The following is a 13398-nucleotide window of genomic DNA, read 5'->3' as shown; positions in this document are numbered from 1 at the left end:
TCTTCTTCTGTGGTTTTTGACCTCACGCGTCTGCAGATGATCGTTTCTTCTTCTGTGGTTTTTGACCTCACGCGTCTGAAGATGATCGTTTCTTCTTCTGTGGTTTTTGACCTCGCGCGTCTGAAGATGATCGTTTCTTCTTCTGTGGTTTTTGACCTCGCGCGTCTGAAGATCATCGTTTCTTCTTCTGTGGTTTTTGACCTCGCGCGTCTGAAGATGATCGTTTCTTCTTCTGTGGTTTTTGACCTCGCGCGTCTGAAGCTGATCGTTTCTTCTTCTGTGGTTTTTGACCTCGCGCGTCTGAAGATGATCTTTCTTCTTCTGTGGTTTTTGACCTCGCGCGTCTGAAGATGATCGTTTCTTCTTCTGTGGTTTTTGACCTCGCGCGTCTGAAGATGATCGTTTCTTCTTCTGTGGTTTTTGACCTCGCGCGTCTGAAGATGATCGTTTCTTCTTCTGTGGTTTTTGACCTCACGCGTCTGAAGCTGATCGTTTCTTCTTCTGTGGTTTTGACCTGAAAACGTCTGAGGTTGATCGTTTCTTCTTCTGTGGTTTTGTCCCTGTTCCCTCCCTGTTTGGTCGAAACACTTTTTCCTCGCGTGTTCTTCTGGTTTGTGTCTCCGTGTAACATCTTTTATTTTCCGTTTTATTTTGAAGAGTATTTTTCTGATGAGTTTTACATCCTGTTCAGAATCAGAGAAACGTTATTGATCCCAGAGGGAAATCGAGTTGTCATAGCAGCAAATATACAACAAACAACAAGCATTCATATGAAATGAGAGTTACCGAGTTATGATAGATAAATATTAAGATAAAGAGATAAAAACAGAGATATAAATATAAATATAAAAGTATGTGTTGTACAAAGTGACAGGATGCACTGAGGTTAATCCTGTTCCACATGTGTGGATCTGACCCGTCTGCAGAAGGAACGACGTCCTGTAACGTTCCCGACAGTCAGGTTGAAGGAACCTGTTGCTGAAACTGCTCTTCAGATTGTCTGGTGTGTTATGGAGGGCCGGCAGTCTGTCGCTGATCTCCTCCTCCAGGGTGGCTGTTGTTGTCCCTCTCGTGTGATGATCCCTCGCCGCTCACGCCTGTGTGATCAGTCCCGTGCTTCCTCTCCTTTGGCGTGTGCTCTCAGATATTCAAGCTGTTTCCTGCTGACCTTTCTGTGTTTCCTGCTACCTGAAACTGTCACATCTTTCTTTCCCGTCCACAGCTCACGTTACACTTCATCCACTCCTGCCCTTCAATGTTGGTATTTCTTTAGCATCTTAACACTAAAATATTCACATATTTTCATGTCACTGTTGTTTGAGGTGGGTGCACATATTTCATTTTTTACAGAAGATCAGCAGGAAATGGAAGAATCCATCAGTGGACTGAAAGCAGGGGACACGAACTGGGAAAAGCCAACCTTTGTGTACTTGTTACACAATTTTTTTACTATTTGTTGTGTTTGTTTTTGTGCGAGGTGAGGGTTAGCTCGTGTTCTACATCCACCCGTGTCTGTTAGGTCAAATATGTTAATCTTAAATGAGGTTTTGTTTGGCTGATGTCGTTTTGGACCCTTTACAAAACTGTCCGTGTTGGGAACACTCGACCTATTCCTTTACTAACTTATGCATCATCGTCTGTGCAGAAGCGCGGCTGCTGTGGAGTCTGTGGACTAAATTCAGCTCATCTGTTGCTCTGCGGGTGATTCCGAGTTTCTCCAGATTGCGCCGGCTGAAAGATATCTCCCTGGTTTCCTCTCGTTATCAGTCCTGCTCGGTCTCTCTGACAGCACCACCATCAGCTGCTTCTGCAGGTGGGAAACGGAGGAAATGTTAATGTGGAGTCTGGAGAGTCAATGAAATCTATTCAGGGAACGAGTAAGAAATGCCAGACGAGCTCTGTGAAAATCAGAGTGTTGGAAACATCGACTGTTCTCTGTTCTTCTTTCTTTGGTTCTCAGCTACTTCAACAATGGCTTCTTCTTCTCTTTATTATTATTATTATTATTATTTTAGCTCCTCCTTTTAGGGCTCGTCACAGGAGATCATCTGCCTCCATCTCCTATCCCAGCATCCTCCTCTGTCACACCAACCCTCTGGATGTCCTTCACTACACCCATTCTCCTCTTCCTGCCTGGCAGCTCCCTTGTCCATCACATCCACCCTCCCTCCTCTGCACATGTCCAAACCCTCTCAGCCTCTCCTCTCCATCCCTCTGATGGACTCATTTCTGATCCATGCTGCTCAGTGAACATCTTCAGCTCGGCCTCCACCCTCTCCCAACCATCACAACATCTCTCACCACCATCTTTAAACCTTCTCTTTCACTCTTGCTGCTCTCCTTCTGTCACACATCACCCGACAATCGTCTCCACCCGCTCCACACCTAAACCTGTCTCTCTGTCCTCGTACACCTGCACCACGCTCACACACTTAGTACCACAGTTCTTCTCTCTGCAGACAATCATCTGCTCTCTGATCCACAAAGACACAGAGAAGCTCCGTCGAACCTTCTGTAAACTTCTCCATCAACACTGAGCTCATAGTTAGGGCTGGACCAGGTGACCCTGAATCCTCCCTTAGTTATGCTGCAGTAGGTGTAGGCTGCCGGGGGATTCCCATGATGCACTGGGTGTTTCTTCTTCACTCACTATGTGTTTATACGCCGCTCTGCTTTTAATCATTAGTTATTATTAATCTGTGGCTCTGCTCCACAGCGTATCTTTGTCTTGTCATATCTTTAATATTGTAGGGTCTGTTCAGTTTAATTCAATTTAATGCTATAGCACCAATTAACAACAACAGTTACTTCGAAGTGTTGTAAACAATTCTGAACCACACACATCGCTGACAACCTAACTCTGACCCTCCTCATTCAGAATGTGTCATTTAGTTTTTATTAAATAATAATAATAATAAACCACATATGTTCTGCCTTTTATAACTTAAATGGGATATTATAGTTGTAAACTGCCCTAGAGCTCCCTCTAGTGGCTGCTTTGTAATATGGGTTCAGTTACTTTGGGAAAGGAAAAATGAGAACGTGAAGAAGAAATAAAAGATGGCGGAAAGTGATACCGTAATGTTATTGTTCTAAGCTGATACGGACCTTAAAATGTTGTTGCCTTGGACAAGATATGTCTGTAAGTATGAGTGTCGATAAAATTATTATTATCTTTTGTTTTGTGTAAAAATGGTTCGATAATTTGTACATTTGAAAGTTTTATCTTGTTAGCTTGCAGTAAGAGTGTAACAAGCTAGTTTACAATGTTAGCTAGCTAATACAGTATTTTGTACTTTCAGTTTTACGATGGTCAAAGAGAAGGCAATGGTCAGAGGCCATTCTTCAATAAATCAGCGCAAAAAGGAAATAAGTCTGGTTATTGGAGCATCGTTATCTCGCTGTCTAGCTGGTGAAACTAAGAGACTCAGGGCGAGGACAGCACAACATACCTTCACATTTCTCCCAAAAAAGCTACTTTCAGGGAGTTAAACTGCCCCGAAAGCTTCTGTTGAACTCGTCGGTGCAGGGGTAGTGGTCTCACATCTGGATTGTGGCAGCTGGAATCAAACTGAACGTGACGTGTCTGTGAGAGTTTTAGGAGAATAGAGCTGCTTTCCGGGCGATCGTGGCTCAAGAGTTGGGAGTTCGTCTTGTAATCGGAAGGTTGCCGGTTTGAGCCCCGGCTCGGACAGTCTCGGTCGTTGTGTCCTTGGGCAAGACACTTCACCTACCGCCTACTGGTGTTGGCCAGAAGGGCCGATGGCGCAATATGGCAGCCTCACTTCTGTCAGTGCGCCCCAGGGCAGCTGTGGCTACAACTGTAGCTGCCTCCAGTGTGAATGGGTGGATGACTGGGTGTGTAAAGCGCTTTGGGGTCCTTAGGTGGGACTAGTAAAAGCGCTATACAAATACAGGCCATTTACCATTTCATTCGAAGGAGAATCAAACAGCTTCCGTGTCTGGGTCTCTTATCCGGCTGTAAACGAAGTGAGGTAAATCTATGACACAAGTGAAGTAGAAGTGGACAGTGGGAGACATTTTCAGACTTCATGTTTCATCTGAAACATTGCTGCGAGCAGAGAGACGACGTGCTCGACATCACACACGGAGCAGCACAAGAGATTTCTAACAAGCCCTGAAGAGGGATGAGCTCACTGCTGATGAATGCTCCCTAAATATCACAGCTGTCTGCCGTGCAGAGCACAGGGTGATGGAGGAGGCGGCGCTTGTTACGAGACGATGGAAACTAAAAACATTTTGATATGAGGAGAAGAAAAGACAGCTGAACAGGTTTAAGGAGAATAAGAAGAGCAGGGAAGTCGGGAATAGATGTGCATGAAAAAAACACAAGGCTGTGCTGTGAGGTAGAAGGATGAGACTTGAGGAGTGGGAGGAGGAAGAGGAGGGCGGATGTCTGCTGATCAAAGTGCGAGAGCAGAAGGAGAGAGAGAAACAGTAAGCCTGTGCCAGGGAAAAGCAGAAGGAGGAAGACGCTGGAGAGGATGTAAGCAGAGTCGAGATGAAGATGAAGAGACGCGATCGTCATAGAGGAACGAGGAACATAAGTCAGGCTGATTTTAATGGATCAAACTGGCTAAAATGAACCAAAATGAACACAGATTCCTGTCCCGCGCAGCAGTGACGAGGTTTTTATTGATCACTTATAAATCAGGAGATATCGTGAAGCTCAACAAGACGAACAAGCAACAGAACACAGATTTTCATGTATTCATTCATAATGTCTTTATTACCACAGTCTGCCTCTAACAGACTTCTGCCTAAAGGACTCGGATCAGGTTTCCCATGAAACTGACGCTCACTAGTGATGTGCGATACCACTGATTTCCTTTCCGATCCGATACCAAGTAAAATTCAGGGTGGTATCGACGTTACTGATCCGATACTTTGTACAAAAACTTATTTTATTTATTGTATCTCAAATTATAGCGTCATAATGATTACAGGACATCAGATTACTTGTTCTTATCACTTAATAATGCAGAGTTCATCATATAGAAATAAAAAAACTGAAGTTGTGCCTATTTGAACACGTTGCCTGCAGCACTAAAGGACTCTGTGAGAGACGTCTGTCTCGCCCTATCAGCACCTGTCCCTCTCCTCCTCTTCAGTTCGCCTCAACATACGTTCGTCATATTCTGTGATATGATTTACTCTGAGGTGTTTGACAAGGTTAGTGATGTTGAAGTGAAGTGAAGTGATATGTTTTTTATTGATTAGCATTCAAATATCTCAGTGAAGACAGAACAAAGATTTACCACAAAGCAAGAAAGCATGAGACAAGGCTAATCAAAAGGTATTGGCTGAAGCATTTGCTTATTACGCCAACCCTTTTAACAAAAGATCTTTTAGCATGCAGCTCCTGTACACAGGGCTCGAAGCAAATAATAAAATTCAATTCAATTCAATTTCATTTATATAGCGCCAAATCACAACAAATGTCGCCTCAAGGCGCTTCATAGATACAGAGAAAAGCCCAACAATTCAATTCAATTCAATTCAATTTCATTTATATAGCGCCAAATCACAACAAATGTCGCCTCAAGGCGCTTCATAGATACAGAGAAAAGCCCAACAATCATATGACCCCCTATGAGCAAGCACTTTGGCGACAGTGGGAAGGAAAAACTCCCTTTTAACAGGAAGAAACCTCCAGCAGAACCAGGCTCAGGGAGGGGCGGGGCCATCTGCTGCGACCGGTTGGGGTGAGAGAAGGCAAACAAAGCAAAAACAAAACAAACAAACAAACAAACAAGAAAAAAACAAAAAAACAAAAAACTTTCCACCTTAGTAAGTAACTACATCAAAGCAAAAGAATCAAGAGGTTTTTTTGTTTTTTGTTTTTTTTGTTTTTTTTGCTCTTTTCATTCTTGATATATATATTTTTCTAATACTCTATTTTTAAACATATTTTTAAACAAGGAAAATGAACTACACCTTTTTAAATCACTGTCATAACTATTCCACAGGTTAACTCCTCTAACAGAAACACATCTCTGCTTTATATTTGTCCTTATCTTGTTTTTTTTAAAGAAATCTGTTCCCCTTAAGTCATATTGACTCTCTCTTGGGAAGCCAACCCTCCCGATTTTTCCGGAAGAATCCCAAATTTCAATGCCCCTCCCGAAAATCTCCCGGAGCCACCATTCTCACGAATTTCTCCCGATTTTCCACCCGGACAACAAAATTGAAAAACCATATCCCAGAATTCATAGTGCAGCGCAGCAAATTCCAGTTTCCAACAACGACTGCAGCTGCTTAGTTTTAATATTAAGCAGCCTCTGAGTTTGGACAGCCCCGCTGTTTCCAGGCCGGCCAATAATAACGGTGACATTTAACGTATTTTATCCGATAAATAAACCCTGTAAAATGTATTTACCCCCACCCCCCCCCCCCCCCCCCAACAGCCCTTTTGAATTGTCTCCCTAATTCTGAGGTCTCAAGGTTGGCATGTACGGCCACGACACCTCACTTTTTTTGCCACATGTATCGCAAACCACGTCTCAGCTGTTTGTGGAGGTAAAATAGGTTCGCACATGACTCCAATTACGCTCAGCCATTGTTGTGAGTGCGCACACCAAGGGGCTGCGAGACAGACAGCCATATTTCACACATGACTATGAAAGGTGGAAGAGGAAGTAGTTCCTTTGAATGTAGACAATCCGAATGTTATAGTTTCTTTCCACTGTGTTCCTGTTAATGATAAACTACAAATTTACTCTAAATTACTAAAATATCGATATTTTAATGTGAGAATCGATTCTAGAACATAAATGATTGGTATCGGAGGAATCGATATTTCAGGATCGATCCACACATCACTGACGCTCACACGTCCCAGTGCATGAAAGCGTCAGTGAGCAACACTGGCTAATGTTAGCTTACAGACAGAGTCCACTGATCGCTAGCATGAACACACAACAGTAACATCTCATCACAGTTCACAGGTTGACAAATGTGGCGTCGAGCACAGTTCAGGCAAACAGCCGCTGGATGATGACTGAATTCTGTGGACGAATTCACACTTGGTGTTCGCTCGCTCGCTCTGTGGTATAGTATCGCTTCCTGTTCCTGCTCAAACACAGTGGTGTTTCTGAGTAGCTTATTTGCTTAGCAGTTTAATTAACAACTTTTAAATACATTCTTTTTTCACAGTATAATCTTCACGTGCTTCATCCGAAGCACACTTTCTGTGTACTCACTACCTAATTTATAGTATTCACTCACTGTCTCTGTACTGTTTCGCTAGCTTAGCTCGTAGCCGACCCGTTAGCACCATGGCTACTTCACCTGCCCCTTCTGCACTTTCTTGCTCATTGTGTCAGATGTTTAGTTACTCCTCGGCCTCCTTTAGCAGTAATGATATCTGTAACAAATGTAGCATATTTGCAGCTCTGGAGGCCAGGATTACTGAATTGGAGACTCGGCTTTGCACCCTGCTCTCACCCTTAGCTAGCCAGGCCCCTGTAGCTGGTGCAGCCGAAAGATAGCGTAGGCCCCGCTAGCTGTTCCCCGGCAGACCCCAAGCAGCTGGGGAAAGGCTGGGTAACAGTGAGGAGGAAGCATAGTCCTAAACAGAAGCCCCAGGTACACCACCAACCCGTTCATGTGTCTAACCGTTTTTCCCCACTCGGTGACACACCCGCCGGGGGTCAAACTCTGGTAATTGGTGATTCTGTTCTCAGACATGTGAAGCTAGAGACACCGGCAACCATAGTCAATTGTCTTCCAGGGGCCAGAGCAGGCGACATTGAAGGAAATTTAAAACTGCTGGCTAAGGGTAAACGTAAATTCAATAAAATCATAATTCACGTCGGCAGTAATGACACCCGGTTACGCCAATCGGAGGTCACTAAAATCAATATTGAATCGGTGTGTAACTTTGCCAAAACAATGTCGGACTCTGTAGTTTTCTCTGGTCCCCTCCCCAATCAGACCAGGAGTGACATGTTTAGCCGCATGTTCTCCTTAAATTGCTGGCTGTCTGAGTGGTGTCCCAGAAACGATGTGGGCTTCATAGATAATTGGCAAACCTTCTGGAGGAAACCTGGTCTTGTTAGGAGAGACGGCATCCATCCCACTTTGGATGGAGCAGCTCTCATTTCTAGAAATATCGACAAATTTATTAAACCCCTCAAAACATGACTATCCAGAGTTGGGACCAGGAAGCAGAGTTGCAGTCTTACACGCCTCTCTGCAGCTTCTCTCCTCCTGCTACCCCCCCAAAAACCCATCTCCATAGAGACTGTGTCTGCTTCCAAAAAGACAAAAAACAAACTAAAAACCAGCAACAAACAACTTAAACAATCACAAAGAAAGAACAATACAGTATCCACATCTGAACCAAAGAGTAAAACAGTGAAATGTGGATTATTAAATATTAGGTCTCTCTCCTCCAAGTCTCTGTTAGTACATGACTTAATAATTGATCAACAAATTGATTTACTCTGCCTTACAGAAACCTGGTTGCAGCAGGATGATTATGTTAGTTTAAATGAATCAACACCCCCGAGTCATTCTAACTACCAGAAATCTCGAAGCACAGGTCGAGGGGGTGGTGTGGCAGCAATTTTTCACACCAGTCTATTAATTAATGAAAGACCAAGACAGACTTTTAATTCATTTGAAAGCCTGATGCTTAGCCTCGTCCACCCCAGCTGTGAAACTCAGAAACCAGTCTTACTTGTTATCATCTATCGTCCACCTGGGCCTTACACAGAGTTTCTGTCTGATTTCTCAGACTTTATATCTAATTTAGTTCTGAGCTCAGATAAAATAATTATTGTGGGTGATTTTAACATCCATGTAGATGCTAAAAATGACAGCCTCAACATGGCATTTAATCTGTTGTTAGACTCAATTGGTTTCTCTCAAAATGTAAAAGAACCCACCCACCACTTTAATCACACTCTAGATCTTGTTTTAACATATGGCATAGAAACTGAACATTTAACAGTGTTTCCTGAAAACCCTCTCCTGTCTGATCATTTCTTGATAACATTTACATTTACAATAATTGATTACGCAGCAGTGGAGAGTGGACTTTATCAAAGTAGATGTCTTTCTGAAAGCGCTGTAACTAAGTTTAAGAATATAATCCAGCCACTGTTATCATCGTCAATGCCCTGTACCAACACAGAGCAGAGCAGCTATCTGAACGCTACCCCAACAGAGGTCGATTATCTTGTTAATAATTTCACCTCCTCACTACGTACGACTCTGGATACTGTAGCTCCAGTGAAAACTAAGGTCTCTAATCAGAAGTACCTGACCCCGTGGTATAATTCTCAAACACGTACCCTAAAGCAGATGACTCGTAATCTGGAGAGGAAATGGCGTGTCACAAATTTAGAGGATCATCATTTAGCCTGGAGAAATAGTTTGTTGCTTTATAAGAAAGCCCTCCGCGAAGCCAGAACAGCTTACTACTCATCACTGATTGAAGAAAATAAGAACAACCCCAGGTTTCTCTTCAGCACTGTAGCCAGGCTGACAAAAAGTCAGAGCTCTTTTGAGCCAACCATCCCTTTAACGTTAACTAGTGATGACTTCATGAACTTCTTCACAAATAAAATTTTTATCATTAGAGAAAAAATTACCAATAATCATCCCACAGATCTAATATTATCTACAGCTACTCTTAGTTCCATTGATGTTAAGTTAGACTCTTTTTTTCCAATCGATCTTTCTGAGTTAACTTCAATAATTACTTCCTCCAAACCATCAACGTGTCTTTTAGACCCCATTCCTACAAAACTGCTCAAAGAAGTCCTGCCATTGATTAATTCTTCGATCTTATATATGATCAACCTATCTCTAATAATCGGCTATGTACCACAGGCCTTCAAGGTGGCTGCAGTTAAACCTTTACTCAAAAAGCCATCTCTAGACCCAGCAGTCTTAGCTAATTATAGGCCAATCTCCAACCTTCCTTTCATATCAAAAATCCTTGAAAGAGTAGTTGTCAAACAGCTAACAGATCATCTGCAGAGGAATGGTTTATTTGAAGAGTTTCAGTCAGGTTTCAGAGTTCATCACAGCACAGAAACAGCTTTATTGAAGGTTACAAATGATCTTCTTATGGCCTCTGACAGTGGACTCATCTCTGTGCTTGTCCTTCTTGACCTTAGTGCAGCATTCGATACTGTTGACCATAATATTCTATTAGAGCGATTAGAACATGCTGTAGGTATTACAGGTATTGCACTGCAGTGGTTTGTATCATATCTATCTAATAGACTCCAATTTGTGCATGTAAATGGAGAGTCCTCTTCACACACTGAGGTTAATTATGGAGTTCCACAGGGTTCGGTGCTAGGACCAATTCTGTTTACATTATACATGCTTCCCCTAGGCAGCATCATTAGAAGACATAGCATACATTTTCACTGCTATGCAGATGACACCCAGCTCTATCTGTCCATGAAGCCAGATAACACACACCAATTAGTTAAACTGCAGGAATGTCTTAAAGACATAAAGACTTGGATGGCCACTAACTTTCTGCTTCTTAACTCAGATAAAACTGAGGTCATTGTACTCGGCGCTGAAAAGCTTAGAAATATGGTATCTAACCAGATTCTTACTCTGGATGGCATTACCTTGGCCTCCAGTAACACTGTGAGGAACCTTGGAGTCATTTTTGACCAGGATATGTCCTTCAACGCACATATTAAACAAATATGTAAGACTGCGTTCTTCCATTTGCGCAACATCTCTAAAATTAGAAATATCCTGTCTCAGAGTGACGCTGAAAAACTAGTTCATGCATTTATTACTTCCAGGCTAGACTACTGCAATTCATTATTATCAGGATGTCCAAAAAACTCACTGAAAAGCCTTCAGTTAATCCAAAATGCTGCAGCAAGAGTCCTGACAGGGACTAGAAAGAGAGAGCATATTTCTCCTGTTTTGGCTTCCCTTCATTGGCTTCCTGTTAAATCCAGAATTGAATTCAAAATCCTGCTCCTCACATACAAGGTCTTAAATAATCAGGCCCCATCTTATCTTAATGACCTTGTAGTACCATATCACCCTATTAGAGCACTTCGCTCTCGCTCTGCAGGCCTACTTGTTGTTCCTAGAGTATTTAAAAGTAGAATGGGAGGGAGAGCCTTCAGTTTTCAGGCCCCTCTTCTGTGGAACCAGCTTCCAGTTTGGATTCAGGAGACAGACACTATCTCTACTTTTAAGATTAGGCTTAAAACCTTCCTTTTTGCTAAAGCATATAGTTAGGGCTGGACCAGGTGACCCTGAATCCTCCCTTAGTTATGCTGCAATAGATGTAGGCTGCCGGGGGATTCCCATGATGCATTGAGTTTTTCCTTTCCAGTCACCTTTCTCACTCACTATGTATTAACAGACCTCTCTGTATTGAATCGTATCTGTTATTAATCTCTGTCTCTCTTCCACAGCATGTCTTTATCCTGTCTTCCTTCTCTCACCCCAACCGGTCGCAGCAGATGGCCGCCCCTCCCTGAGCCTGGTTCTGCCGGAGGTTTCTTCCTGTTAAAAGGGAGTTTTTCCTTCCCACTGTCGCCAAAGTGCTTGCTCATAGGGGGTCATATGATTGTTGGGCTTTTCTCTGTATCTATGAAGCGCCTTGAGGCGACATTTGTTGTGATTTGGCGCTATATAAATAAAATTGAAATTGAAATTGAAATTGACGAGCACACGGACACCTCGCTGTGGCGTGGGATGATTGTCTCTAAACATGCAGGCATGCATGAAAAAGAGGGTAATGTATACACCGTCTTCTGACTGGACACAGTGTAGATAAACGCCACCGTGCAGCAGGAAGAAGAAGCAAACGTCATTCAAGAGAACGTCTGACACGATCCTGAGGTCGGCCATTAATCTGCTGCTGTGGGGTTTTCGATCTGTCGCTGTGAAAAGTCCCGATAAGCTTCAATTCAATTCAATTCAATTCAATTTTATTTATATAGCGCCAAATCACAACAAATGTCGCCTCAAGGCGCTTCATAGATACAGAGAAAAGCCCAACAATCATATGACCCCCTATGAGCAAGCACTTTGGCGACAGTGGGAAGGAAAAACTCCCTTTTAACAGGAAGAAACCTCCAGCAGAACCAGGCTCAGGGAGGGGCGGCCATCTGCTGCGACCGGTTGGGGTGAGAGAAGGAAGACAGGATAAAGACATGCTGTGGAAGAGAGACAGAGATTAATAACAGATACGATTCAATACAGAGAGGTCTGTTAATACATAGTGAGTGAGAAAGGTGACTGGAAAGGAAAAACTCAATGCATCATGGGAATCCCCCGGCAGCCTACGTCTATTGCAGCATAACTAAGGGAGGATTCAGGGTCACCTGGTCCAGCCCTAACTATATGCTTTAGCAAAAAGGAAGGTTTTAAGCCTAATCTTAAAAGTAGAGATAGTGTCTGTCTCCTGAATCCAAACTGGAAGCTGGTTCCACAGAAGAGGGGCCTGAAAACTGAAGGCTCTGCCTCCCATTCTACAGCGCTCTTCGTCTTTTACACGAAGAGCGCTGAGAGAAACCTGGAGAGGCCGAGAACGACCACTGAATAGTTTTTATGGTGCTTTGGTGTTTCTCTTAAATCAGAGATAACACAAATGATTGGACATAAGGACAAAAGTGGCACTCAGCGTAGTCTGGACTGATATATCGTGAAGCAGAGGCCACACGGTGCACCAACCAGGCTCCATCCATGGATGTGCTGCAGTTGTGTTTTTAAGAAAAACATCGAGGTTTCCCAGATTTCCTTTCATGGAAACTTGGAAACGAGGTTTGAGGAAAGAAGGAAGGAGACTTCAAAGGAATAAAAATGGAGATTAATGGGTGGGGTTGGGAAAGCATCAGAGGAGGGAAGGAAGAAGGGAGCGAGATGCTGGCAAGAAGGAAAATAAGGAGTGTGAGAGGGAGACTGATCGCTCACAGCGTGGCGTGCCGACAAAACAACAGCACAGATTTCTCAGCAGGCCGAGCCGCTGATGAATGGTGGTTAAATATCACAGCTGTCTGAGAGGAGGAGGAGGAGGATGAAGGAGGAGGAGGACGGAGCGTGGTGATCAAAGCTGGAGCTGACAGGCTGTGGAGACGTGAGGGCAGGGAAGATGAGGAAGAGGAGGCGGTTGCTGGGAGGAAGAGGAAGGAGCTGGTGACCACCTGCTCACAGCATGGCGTTCAGTCAGAACAGAGGAGGTTTCTGAGCAGCCTGGAAGGAGATGAAGGAAGCTGGTGATGGATGCTGGTTAAATGTGGCTTTTCTGACCTTATAAGACCCGCCTTTTTTTGATTTACTCCTTTTATGGTTTTGCGTTCGTACTTCCTGTCTCTGAATCAGAGGCCAAGCTTGTGATTGGCTGCTAATACTTGTTTAGTCCATTGAAATTGA

General features: G+C 43.4%; 1 long non-coding RNA gene across 1 annotated transcript; it reads left to right on the top strand.

Annotated features, from left to right (window-relative positions):
- Positions 1-1577: 1577 nt before the first annotated feature.
- LOC146517756 (uncharacterized) lies at positions 1578-4762 on the top strand. The gene is made up of 2 exons (XR_014874215.1): positions 1578-3142; positions 3303-4762. It is a non-coding gene; the product is annotated as an uncharacterized LOC146517756 (long non-coding RNA).
- Positions 4763-13398: the final 8636 nt, after the last annotated feature.

The sequence above is a fragment of the Neolamprologus multifasciatus genome, chromosome 5 (genome assembly GCF_963576455.1).
Source record: "Neolamprologus multifasciatus chromosome 5, fNeoMul1.2, whole genome shotgun sequence".
NCBI classification, from domain to species: domain Eukaryota; kingdom Metazoa; phylum Chordata; class Actinopteri; order Cichliformes; family Cichlidae; genus Neolamprologus; species Neolamprologus multifasciatus.
Note: the sequence above shows the minus strand (reverse complement) of the source record. Positions and strands in the feature narration are given on the sequence as shown.